The 14177-nt window shown below is 32.5% G+C and overlaps 2 protein-coding genes across 2 annotated transcripts in view; both read left to right on the top strand.

Moving 5' to 3' along the window:
• Positions 1-14177, top strand: part of RWDD4 (RWD domain containing 4) — a 204791-nt gene that overhangs the window by 72786 nt on the left and 117828 nt on the right. The window lies entirely within an intron of this gene.
• The window catches only part of POLQ (DNA polymerase theta), a 163809-nt gene that overhangs the window by 41098 nt on the left and 108534 nt on the right, over positions 1-14177 (top strand). The window lies entirely within an intron of this gene.

The raw sequence follows: 14177 nt of genomic DNA, 5'->3' as shown, positions 1-14177 counted from the left end.
AGACAAGGAACGAAGTGCTATTTTGGCGGTTAAAAGCCAGAGAAAGCCTCAGTGGTAAGAACTTAGTGCAGCGACTTGTCAAGCAATGCAATGACCTCGTGTCAGATATTGACGTTCCCAAATGTCATGATGCCAAAAACCGCCTGTTAGTGAGATTCTTCACTGTCCGTTTGTATATTTTTGCAAGAGGACAAGCACACAGCGGTAAAACGCAACGTAAAGTTACGACCGGAGAGCATGGCAGCAAAAGTATGGCAATGCGAGCGCTTGTCAAGAAATTGAAATAGGATATATGTATATACATGTACACATTTGATATATATATCTATTTTATCTAAATATATCACCAAGGTTATAATGTTTAATGGCGGATTTCTTCAAGAATAACAAATAAACAATGTACCTCTGAGTCTGTTTACTTTTTTTATTGCTGATTATGGTGCGAGTCAAGTTATAACAACATTTGTGAACCCAAGCTAATGAATAAAATAATAGACATTGTACTTTCGTAGCATTATGGGAATATTGTATGTTACGTTTCCAGATAATAGATGAAAACTATTATACAAGCTCCATTTTATCAAATTACAATTTCATGCCAAGATAAATAAAATTTATCAGTATGCTGTATGCAGCTGACAATAAATCGTGTGCCGCGACAGGCAAACAATTCGTGTGAATAAATGACGCCGCTTGCAGATTTTATTATTCCAATAACAAACAACACGTCACTTTAACTTGAATTAATTGTTCCTCATTAAATCTGCGACCAAACAGTAATAACATCGATTCCCTCGTCACAGAACTACAGGATTGCCACAGCTGACAGTAGTGTATATATGTTGCTTCTGGGACACTCTCATTTTCCCATTGACTTGCATGTTAATTTTCCTCTTAACCTCATTGCCCATTAACACCTCTATTTCTCCCACCCTAATCTTTATGAACCTTTTGTCTATAGTACCTATCCTTAATGTTGTTCATTAGACCACTCAAACTCTACAAATATTTGTTTTCCCTTATAGACCTATAATCCTTCTTCTACATATCATCTGGCAGATTATCTTTGACCCACTCAAACATCGACCCATTCACTTACATGTTAATTTTCCTCTCATCTCTTTACGAACCTTTTAGCCTTTTGACACCTATCGTTAATGTTGTTCATTAGACCACTCAAACAATGATTCCCCCTTGGTCTTATGGTACTCTTACTATCAATGATCCCGAGTAGACCACTCAAACATCGATCCTACAAATATTTGTTTATGCGTGGGAAATAATTTAATTCTCTTGCCACTCTCTTCACCATCTAATATATTAACAAAGTATATGTTTGAGTTTGGTTCTTTATCAGGATATTTTAACTGAGCTGAGATAAAATGATAAACCTCCCTCAATGTTCTTGTTTGAGCACCTCCAGTGCCACATACCATTTTTAAATTAAAGTATATATTTTCCTGACAACCATCAAAGTTTTCCATCCCACTCAAAAATATTTCCATCTTTTTTACCCAATTCACCGGTATTTAAATTAATTCTCTTATTTGTTTTGTAAATTTTTATACCAGTTGTCTTTTCAATTACACCTATTTGATATTTTTCACATTCGTTATGTTTACCATTTATATACCAAGGTTGATTACACCTCCACTCTTTAGTCTGGTTGGTACTTGGTTCTATCATTTATATAATAGTAAAAAGGCAGCGGTAGCCCGTTAAAATCCCTAACCCCCCCCCCCTTTTTAACTTATCACTTATATACTTATATAACCATAAGGGAGACTATCAATTCCATTTTCTAAAATAAACCTCTTATCATCAAAAGCCCCCAATGCTTTCTTATTCACCTCTTCTGAATATAATTTATGTTTATAACTTCTTATTCCATTAATCTTTCTAAACTCTTCTTTCTTTGTTGTTAAACAGTTATAATAATCCTTAAAGTTTATTGTTTCTTTAATAACATTTTTCTTTACACCTTTTAACTTCTTATCAGTCTTTTCAACATTATTCACAATGTATTTATAAGCATAAGCCTTAGACCTCAATCCCACAAATTCACTCATGACATTTCCTCCTAATTCATCCTTAAACTTTCCAATCACCTTTTTATTTTTAGAAGAGAACAACTCACTCTCTGGACTGTAATTACTAGTGTCATAGATATTAATGTCCTTTTTCATGTCTGAATAAACATCATCAGTATTAATTTGCAAAATAAAACTATCTGTATCCATATAAAGTAGATTAACATCATTTTGATATTTCTTCCTCAAGTTATTATAAAAGTAATCATACATTAATGACTTTGATAAATCAAGAATTGATGTTCAAATATAAATAGGTTTGTCCATTTCAATACTCTCTTTAATCAAATGGATCGCACAAAAGTTCTCAGTAAAGACCTCAGCTCTAGTAAAACTCGGTCTATTAATTAATTTTGATGCTTGTTTCCAAGATGTTGATAGTCTGATATTTTGTCTTTTCCTCACATTTTCCATGGTCTTACCAAAGACCGCATTATTCATCAATTTCTAAAAGTCTTTCTCAAAATCTGTTTTTGACTCTGTTCTTCTTTGTGTATTAAAATCAATGTACTCCTTTAGCCAATGACTTTGATTGAACTTTAGAACCCTATGGATCTTCTCTACTCTTAGACCTTTTGATAAATATTGTCGCAAATTTCTTTGGTGTAGAACATAATTTTTCTTGTTATATAATGTAGTAAGTAATTTTTCTGTTGATTCACCTATATTAAATGATTGTTGATAATCACTTAACCACTCCTTCTTTGGACTTTCCTTTTCACAAGCAAATGGGAGATCTTTGTGTAGGTTATGAAGTTCCTCTGGATATTTCAAATCGACCTCAAAATAATAACCAACCTTTGAATCATCCAATTATTTTTGTGTAGAGATACATACATCTTGTAAAACCTTTTTGTAATCTTTTTCCTTTACCCATCTAAGTTTTCCATAAGGAAGAGCCTGAGACATTGCCCAGCCATACAGGTTGTTCGCATCATAATACATCAAGTAGGAGCTCTCTACCGATGGATCATAATTTGGAATGTACTTGTTATTTGCTTTAGCATATCTCTTTGAACAGACTTGTGAAATTCCTTCTCTCTTTGCCTTTTCAATCATCAAAAGCATATCAACATCGGTTATCAAATCCAAACTTGTTTTGTCATTTTCAACATCGCACTCCAGGCCAATCCAGGTGCTGTGTAGTAGTGAGCAGGATCCAATCCATATCCAGTGCAACAAACAGATCTAAAGGCTTCAAATACATCGGCCAATAAAAGCACATCAGTTTTGAGATACAAATCGTGATACTCGCCAAGATTCTTGATGTTATATTTTTCCCAAACATTTTGTGCGTGTACATAATCTTTATCAGATATATGACTGTTGTTTAATTTGTTATAGAAATTTTCTTTTGAAGGAAGTTGTGTTTCATTGAATCTCTCAAATGAGTTCATATAGTCATAGGGGTAAATTCCCTTTTGTGTTAGAAAATCTTTATCTAAAAAATACTCTGAAAGACATGGAAACTCTTTTAGATTTTGAACCAAGTTAGCCAATGGACTTGCCATGAATTTAAATGTATCAAGAAATCTGATATGAGTAATAGGAGATGTGTGAATTGTTTTTGTGAATGAAATGTATTTCTGATCCGTGTTTGGAATTGCTGAGATACTTCCAGAAGTCATTGAGAGTTCCTTGATAAATAGATGTGTATCATAATGAGCGTTGTTATGAAGAAAAACAGGAATGAAAGAGGGGAGTTGATAATTAATATTACAACTTTGATGAGCCGGACCTCTATATTTACCAGTGAGATGACAATGGTCTCTAACCTTTAGACCTTTACCAATTTTCTTCTCACAAATATGACAGGCAACCTTTGGCTGTCAAATTCTCTTTTTTCTTTACTTGTTAAGGACATTGGTTTATTGGTTTCTCTCATTATCTTGGTTAATCGGACACAGTCTTTTTCTAGTTGTTTCACAAACTCCTCTGGGGTATTTGAGCCTTGATGCACCTCTAACTTGTTATATTCATCATCAACGGATGATTTGATATTATAACAAAAACCACAAGGAGTATGTTTTTGATATTTATTTATGTATGATTCTTTTGGATCTGGAGAAGCAGTATCAATTTTTTCTAAAATACTTTCAAAATCAGCATATATAACAAATGGATGTTTTATTGTTTTCTTTTCATCTTTGAATGTGATATTTGAGCCTTTTTTAGGCATGTTGATTACCGTTGATTTATGTTCACCACAATAATTTGAATGTTTATCTAATCTTTCTTGTGTATGGAAGAAGTTAAGACAACACATACAAATATATATTTTATTTGTTCTTTTACATACTTGTGGTTTTATTAATTTTGTAATATCTTTGATGTATGTATAATGTGAATTTTCATCTGAATTAAAATATAGAAGATTAATATGAGTTTGTTTACAATTGTCAGAAAGCTTTAAAACCTGAATGTTGTTTGTTTCTGTTAGACCATAAACATTAACTGATAAATTATTCAACTTTTCAAATTTAGGAATATCATTTAAAGTCATCGGAAACTTTAGATCTTTCGTATTTAATGTATCCTCATATTTTTTATAATGAGATACTCTTTCATCATGAAAATATGGAGGATGTAAGTGTGCTAGAATAGACCAGAGAAAACATTTATTGTCTTTATTTTTGATATTGATAACTGCTTTTCTATTTTTGATAACACTGGGTAAATCAATGTAAGAAGAAGCTTTTAGTGGATCTGATTTAAGAATATGAATGTCTATGTAAATAATTTTTCCTATATTGAATCCACTTCCTACGATTGAATTATCCACATCTTGCTCTTGTTTAATAAGTTCATCATAGACTCCTGATGTTTTAAAATCTTGATATGAAGATATAAAGTGTGGCTCAGTTCTCATGTATGGTGTATCTATAACTCCTTCGTCCTTTGTCATTTCTAATTTTACTCCCATATAAAATTTAAGTGGTTTCATTTCTTTTAGTGTTTTTTCAATCAACGTTTGAACAGCAGGTTTAACTATTTCTCCAGCATCAACTATAGACTCTGGTTCAGGAGGTTTGAAGTTAAAGACTCTTATTTTACTATGTCCTTTGAATGCACCATCAGAGTTTTTAGTTGTGATAAAATTTGATAAATGTTGATTTGTTTTAAGATGTATTTCGAAGCCTTTCTTGAGGATATTTTTATTACAAGCAGAACAGTGTTTTGTTTCCTTCTGAATAGGAGATAGTAGGTGAAGTAGATTAAATGTGTGTTTGTTAGTTTTAAGGTGTCTTTTGTATTGTTTATATTCTTGTTCACAAACGTCGTAATACGTTGCTTTGATCATATTTATATAGCAAAATTATACTTAAAGTAAAACACCTTTTTAGAGGCTTTTTTAAAGATGAAACTGTGCTTAAAGTAAAACACTTATAGAAGAAAGTGCCTTTTTACAGGCTTTTTACATATGAAACTATACTTAAACTAAAACACGTTTTCACTCAGAATCATCTGAGTCATAACTATCACATGAATACTCAGAATCATACTCAGTCATCAATAAAGCTACTCTCATAACTATCATTTGAGCACAAACTATTAGCATCATAACTATCATTTGAGTTCAATGAAATACTATCATCACTATCGTCCGAGTTCAATAAAATAGTAAAATCTTCACTGCTGTAATGACTCATATTTAATTAGCAGGAAAAATATTCCCATCAATATCTATATACTTTCTTTCATTAACAGATTCAATCTCTACATTTTTAATATCAAAAGTTATCTTTAAATAATCTCTAACTATCATAGAACGAAATGACATTTCACCAGAAATATTAACATCATTCATTTTACTAAGATCTACACCCTTTGGATTATTAAAGTAAATACAAATTTCTCCACGAGTATTGTTGATGGTCTTATCATTCTTTTTCAAAGTATCACGATCGATCACTTTTTCAAGCTTTGAATAAACTAGGGCATGCCCGTACTATATATATATCTAAAATTATATCCCCCCCTCTATTTACATGAAATGGTTTGGTCCAAAGCGAACGGCTTGCGAGTACGGTGACAATCCCCCCCCTCTATTTACATGAAATGGTTTGGTCCAAAGCGAACGGCTTGCGAGTACGGTGTTTTTTATCGGACCCGTGGAATTATAGATAGTAGTTTTAATTAGTTTTAAAACATAGTTTAACGGCAACATAGTTTTCCAACGTGAAATAAATGAATACGCTCTCAAATGTGCCGTCCGAGGCAGAGTCTGTTCGCCACGTTCGGCACACGCGATAGCTCGCTGCTCTCTGATTGGTTGAATCGTTTTTTGGACATAGCTCGGTAACTACTTGTCCGATTAATATGAAACCTTGAAAAGGCACATCCTCGGGTCCCCAGCAATATACCTGGCAAGTTTAAAGTATATCGGACCCGTGGTTGTCGAGAAACAGCGGTCACAGACATACAAACATACAAACATACAAACAAACATACACACAGAGATTAGTGGAATTATAGATAGATTGCCAGGAGTAGAGGAGAAACTTTTGTTCGATTTACTTTAATGGATGTCTTTCCAGGTATAGTTAGAGCTCTTCCTTTAAATGAAATAGAGGGGCTCATGTTATTTTCCATAACTGGTTTTACCCAAAAATTTCCATATTTATCTTTGTTCAATTTAACATCTTTGACATATTTTCCTATATCTTTCACAAAAGTAGAGATTGATTGAAATTTGTCTTTTGTGCTTTGAAACATTGTATTTATTAATGAATAAACTTGCGTTTAGTTTAAGTAAAAATTTACCATCTAAATATGATAAGTTCTGAAGGATATTTAGAATTTCCAGACTCTCCATATGATAAATCAGAGAATTGTCCGGCTTGTGATAGAATAGGGCTTAATAATGAGGGTTCATATAAACAATGTATTTTCTGTGATTTAATTTTAATTAATGATAATAAAAAATATAAAAATATATATAACTCTTTTAAATTAGAACCAAAAATGAATTACTTTACAAGATTAATAAGAGAGATGAATGTTAAGTATTGTGATGATAATACACCATTTCTTTCAAGGGAAGAGACTATTTGTATTGAGGAAATGTATAAGGGTTTAATGATATTTATTATTCAAAATAATTTTAATGGAAATGTTAATACAAGATACTATATAAATAAAATAATAAATTATTTTGAAATTAAACCCGAACTCAGGATAAAATATAGAGTTTCTAAAATAGCTCAAAAAAAGTTAGATGACTTGTTTTCCAAATATATAAATGAATGATTTTTTACCCGTTTGGGAAAATAAGATAAAATTTAATAACCATAAAAACATTCCAAATTCATTGAGATGTCTAATAGTTGGTTCAAGCGGATGTGGAAAAACCTGTTTACTTTTAAAGATGCTCCTTGGTCCTAATTTTTTAGATTATTAGGGCATGCCCGTACTATATCTATATCTAAAATTATATCCCCCCCCTCTATTTACATGAAATGGTTTGGTCCAAAGCGAACGGCTTGCGAGTACGGTGACAACCCCCCCCCCCCCCCCCCCCCCCTCTATTTACATGAAATGGTTTGGTCCAAAGCGAACGGCTTGCGAGTACGGTGACAATCCCCCCCTCTATTTACATGAAATGGTTTGGTCCAAAGCGAACGGCTTGCGAGTACGGTGACAACCCCCCCCCCCCCCTCTATTTACATGCAATGGTTTGGTCCAAAGCGAACGGCTTGCGGAGTTTGGTAAAGAAATCGCCATAGCTCGGTAACTACTTGTCCGATTAATATGAAACCTTGAAAAGGCACATCCTCGGGTCCCCAGCAATATACCTGGCAAGTATATCGGAAGCTTCAAGTATATCGGACCGGTAGTTGTCGAGAAACAGCGGTCGCATACACACACACAGACACACACATACACACACACACACAGAGATTACTGGAATTATAGATAGATGATAATTTAATAATTTTTACAAAGTCAAGTTTTCAACCCGAGTATCAACTACTCTCACAGGGGTTTAATGCAGGTCTTAAAAAGGAAGACATTATCGGTTTATTTAAACTTCAAAACAAACTAAATGATTATAATATTGAAGATATAATACAATTATTTTGTGATACACAGAAATCAAAATCGAAACCAAAACCCATAACTTGTATTCTCTGTGATAATACGGATGATATACCTTCACCTCAAGATTTAGATAAATCAAAAAAGAACCTCATCATCTTTGATGATTGTGTTAATGAGAGAAACCAAACAGTAATGGACAGCTACTATACAAGAGGGAGACATTCTTCTTGTAATTGTATTTATCTTCGTCAGTCATATTTTCAACTCCCTCGGCGCTCAATAAGAAACAATGCCAATACTTTTATTTTATTTAAGTTAAATTCAATAGATGTAAATAATTTTTGGAGAGATAATTGCTCTACGTTATGTAGTAAAAAAGAATTTGAAAATTATATGAAACACACGATTGGAAAATATAAATATATTGTTGTGAAACAAGATGAGATACTAACTGATATTTTACACACATAAATGACAACTATTATTATTAATCTTGTGGGTAAATCTGCTTCAGGAAAGAACTTTCATAAATCTAAACTCTTGAATAGTAAAAATGAAAAGATTGTAAGTTTTTTTTTAAAACACCCTATGATTCGTTTTGTAAGTACTACAACCAGAGCAATGCGACCAGGAGAAGTAGAAGGGAAAGATTATTACTACATTTCAATGGAGAAACATATGCGATTGAGGAACGAAGGTCAAATATTTGAGGAGGTCTCTCTTGGTTCTACAAAATATTCACATTGTAAGAGTGAGTTAAATAAAGTAAAATCTAACGGTGTTGGGATTTTAGAAACGAATCCTGAAGGAATGAGACAAATTATTGAGGAACGAAGGTCAAATATTTGAGGAGGTCTCTCTTGGTTCTACAAAATATTCACATTGTAAGAGTGAGTTAAATAAAGTAAAATCTAACGGTGTTGGGATTTTAGAAACGAATCCTGAAGGAATGAGACAAATTGTTAAACATTTGTGTGGTGATGGAGTTAAGATTTTATCATTCGGTTTTGATATCAATGAGGAGACTCAACGCAAACGTATGAAAAGCAGAGATACAAGTATTAGTGAAGAAGAAATAACAACTCGTATTAATACCAATAAAGAATTTGATGAAATATTTAAAGAAAAGGATTTATTTCAACACATTTACTATAATGACAAAGAAAAGGAAAATTTTCCCATTGACCTTTACAATTCATTAAATGATATTTTTCAATAAATAAATACAGAAGATGAATACCGAAGAAAGAGCAAGAAAGTTTAAAGAACATCAAGAGTTGGTTTCAAAAGTTGTAAAGCAACAGGAAGAGATAAAGAAGAAACGGAGACAGAAACTAACTGGTGAAGAAGCCTTTGAAAGAAAACAAGAGAAATTTTAAAAACCACTTTTGAAAACTCAACACTCACCTACAGTTCCCACAGTAGAATTTACTCCAAAAAAACTTCAAATGCTCAAAGATTTTAGTCAAATGACGGCGCAAGAACTTGGAGAATTAGAATATGATGATTATTTCAGAAACTTGAGGAGGTAAATCAACCACCTAATTATGTTGTGGAAGCTCTTCAAAACAATGAATATTCGGTGGGTTCAAAAACCAGAGCAGGTCTCATTCCAACAGAAGAACCAGCACAGTTCCATCTTGTGAAAGAAAAGTTATTGATATTTAATGATAAATTGGTGTTCTTAAGTTCTGCTCAACCAAATGTTGAATTAACTCCAAGATTAATGTTTCTTCTAACAAACTCCGGATTCAGCGGTTCAAAATATTTTGATGAACCACTTGATATCGAAAATGCGGAAGATAGGGTATATATTGATTTACTAAACTCACTTGATTATGGAGTTTCTGTTGCCGGTAAAAGTAAGAAGAATGAAAAGGAGAAACATATTATTGATGCTTTAAGTAAGCTTGGTTCGGGTGTTAGCTTTCTTCCAAATGACCCATCACAATTAGTTAATAGGTTATTATTGTTGTAAGGTAGTAAGAAGGCTGGACACAACAATTGTTTTAATGAAGCATCCGCCATTTTAGATCAGTTGATGAATATGAAAATAATTAATAAATGTCAATACAAAGATATTTTATTAGATATTAAATAAGATGAGAAGCACAATTCTTAGTTTTAATTTCACAACGAGTGATTACACAGCTTCATTCCCTTACCCACTACAACTTGACCCCCTTACCTCATATGAGGCTTCTTTGTTGTCAATGGAGACTTACAATACACTTTTTAATATCACAGAGAAAAACAACAAGTTTAGTTATAATCCAGGAAGTGGGTACAAAACTATAACAGTTTCACCCGGAGCTTACGAGATTTCTCAAATATCTTCTGAACTCTCTCGCCTTATGAAAGAAAAAGGTGATGAACCAAAAAATATTGTAATAGATATTCAAAAACACACTTCAAAATCAACTATTAAACTTAAAAATAATTATAAAGTTGATTTCACGATTGAAAAATCGTTTAGAGAGCTATTGGGTTTCTCTTCAAAAAAGATTGAAACTAACGGAACGTTTTACAGTGATAATGTCATTCAAATATCCTCCGGTATAAATTCAGTATTAATTCATTGTGATTTGATTGATGGTGCTTATAACGATGGAATAAGAAGAAATACAATATTTTCATTCAGCGCATACTCAACACCGATTGGTTATAAATTCAATATGGAACCAAAAAAATCTTGTCTATTTACCTGTGTCAGGAAAAACCATATACAGAGTAAATTTTAGGATAACCGATCGAGATAATCGTATGATCTCCTTTAATGAAGAAATTATATCCATCAGAATTCACCTACGTGAAGTTTTTCAATAAATAAATAATGGTTATTGTGAGAAAACACGAGTTGGGAAAATATAAAGTAATTACAGGGGATGGGATGTTCCTTTCACCATACTATAAGGGTGAAGGTATGTTTCTTGGTCGAGGATACTATAAACCAAAGAGACAACAGGGTGTGGGTCATCAATTTAGAAATAAAGGAGATGTGGTAATTGATTCTCTAATGGGTATTGGTTCAACCATTCTTAAACATAAAGACCTAATTGGTTCAACTGCTTCTGCCGTGGGCTCAGTTGCAGGTGCTATAAAGAGTATAAAAGATGCTCAAAAGGAGTCTCATAAATTACAAGCAATCAAAGAAATAAAAAAAGGTAAAACTCAACTATCTTCACAAGAACGACAAAAAATCATTAAAATACTTGGGTCAGGGTTTCAACAATTTTAATGCTATATAAATACAAGTATGGAAGCGATTGATAGTATCTATGATTTGGATGATACGATTATCATTTCAAACTCTACTAAAAAGGAAGACTATTTTAAGGTAAATGCTATAACAGGAACAGACTGGAATTCAAACGGAACAAAAAGTTTTGAAATAAATAATCAACAAATTTACTTGAATATAGCTGATAGTTTCTTGCTGTGTAAATTTAAATTCACTAAGGCTGCGAATAATACTAATGCTACACTCGTAAATGATTTCTTCTGGAAAATGTTTGACAGTGTCCGCCTGTATATTGGAACACAAGAGGTTGAAGCGGTTGATTATGTCTCTGCTACATCTGAAATGATGAAATTTACACTATATTCGTTTAGTGATAGAATGGGTAAGGGAGCTGTTGAAGGTTTTATTCCTGATATGTCAACGGGAACAAATGCTGACCCTGGTTATATTCAAAGGAAGGCAATGTATAATGATGAAACAAAAGCAGAGAATAGTTTTACCGTAGCAGTACCTCTTAAAGGTATATTTGGATTTTGTGATTATGATAAAGTTTTGTATGGTCTTAAAATTAGATTTCAACTACAAAGGAATGATAATGTAAATAGGTTGCTTTTTGGGGCTGAAAATGCTTTTGGCGACAATAATAAATTTGTTATTAATGATTTGTGTTGGTATATCAGTGAATATACTCCTAATCTTATGGTTTGGTCATGTGTTGAGGAAGGATGAAAGTGACTGGTTGAGAAGAGTGATGGAAATGAATGTAGAAGGAAGCAGAGGACGGGTAAGACCGAAAAAGACTTGGCTAAAGATGGTGGAAGAAGAAATGCGGGCAAGGGGGTTAACAAGGAGAGATGCAGAAAATAGGGCAAAATGGAGAAGATTGTCATGGGGACCGCAAGGCTAACCCCCGCTCTAGCAGGGGAAATGGCCTTTAAAATGCATGTTGTTGTTGTTGTTGTTGTATACTCCTAATCTTAAAACGGAAGAGATGTTAAATAAAAGACTTAACTCAAAGACCCCGCTAAATGTATCATACCTTAAAAGAAGATGTCAACACGTTAAACTGGAACACACTACCTACACTTGGAATTTAGGTGTTCTTCAAGGAAAGCCACGATACCTCTGGCTCATTTTTTAAAAACCAGATGGAGATGAAGGCACTGATAAGAATAATGCGCTGAGTGATAATGCTAAAGTGAAACAACTTCGGGTTTCTCTTGATGGAACATTTTATCCGCGAGATAGATTGGAAATTGATTGGGAAAAAAATGATTATGCGGAAGCCTACAAGTCTTACCAAAAGGTGTGTGAAAGTAATGGTAATAATAACCCTATTTTGGATATGGTTGCGTTTCAAAAACTTTATACAATCTACACAATTGACCTGAGTTCTCAAAAGGAAACGATAAAGTCTAATAGAGTGGATACTTCTCTATACATTGAAAGAGAAGAGAATGAAGAAGTTGATGCTTATTGTTTGCTTTTGGAGGAAACAGAATTACAGATTAATACAGATAATGGTGTTATGATTAATATCACATAGGTTTTTTCTCATAAATACATGGTAGGGGTATATGTTAATCAAATCAATCTTAATAAATTAACATCTTGTATTCAAAATCAAAAGCCTTGTATTATTAATGTTAATACAATTCAAAGAAAAGGAGCTGTAAGAATTGATGTTTTACTCACACACACACACAAGTAAAAACACTAAATGATACTGGTTCACTTAAAATTAAAATGACAAAACCTATGTTAAAGAAATATTCAATAGACGAGTCAAGAGGAGGATTTCTCCCGTTTCTAATTCCTTTATTTGCTGGTTTAAGTGCGGCCGGAGCATTGACTGGTGGTATTTCAGCAGCGGTAAAAACTTCTAACGAAAGGAAGGCACAACTGAAAGCTCAAAAAGAATTGGAAAGACATAACAAGGAGTTGGAGAAACAAATTAGTGGAAGTGGTGTAATTGTAGATTTTGCTCAAAAACTTGAAAGTCTACCTGATAAAGCTAGATTGTTGGTTGGAGATATGCTTTCCTCTATGGCTCAAGCGGATGTTAAACTAACTAAACGGGGTAATGGATTGTATCTTTCTCATAAATAAATGGATAAATGGTTTAAACAATTTGGAAAGAATACTACGCCAAATATAGAACTAGCTAAGTATTGTAAAACACTAAAAATTGATAATGTGGTTATTTGTATGAGAGATGAATTAATACATATAAATAAGAATACAAAGAATATTATTATGAATTTAGACACACAGAATGGTTCTCATTGGGTTTGTATTCATAATAGTCAGGATAAATATTATTTTGATAGTTATGGTATGCCACCACCTGTTGAAGTAATACAATTCTTACAGAATGGTGTTTATCAAACATTTCAAGTTCAAGAAATTAATTCTAAAGGTTGTGGTCAATTATGTTTATATGTATTATTTCAACTCAACAATAATGAAAATTTTTATGATATCATTTTTAATCTAATATAAATGACTTATGTTGGAAAGGATGGTTCTATCTTTGGAAAATCCTCTCAGGATATTGATTTATCAAATTATTATACAAAGGCACAGGCTGAACGACAAAAATATAGTATAAGTAAAAATATTAATATGAAGAATACTTATAAATTAATCAATTATCCAAACCCTACAGATGCGAATGACTTAATTAGATTCAGTGATTTATCACAATATATATATTTAAAGAAAACAGCACGTTTTGTTAAACAAGTAAAATTTACAACCACAACACCTGGTTATACTGACCATACACCTTTCCTCATTGAATT

The sequence above is a fragment of the Myxine glutinosa genome, chromosome 4 (genome assembly GCF_964187855.1).
Source record: "Myxine glutinosa chromosome 4, kmMyxGlut1.1, whole genome shotgun sequence".
NCBI lineage: Eukaryota > Metazoa > Chordata > Myxini > Myxiniformes > Myxinidae > Myxine > Myxine glutinosa.
The sequence above is the reverse complement of the archived record's forward strand: the minus strand, read 5'-3'. Positions and strand labels throughout refer to the sequence as shown.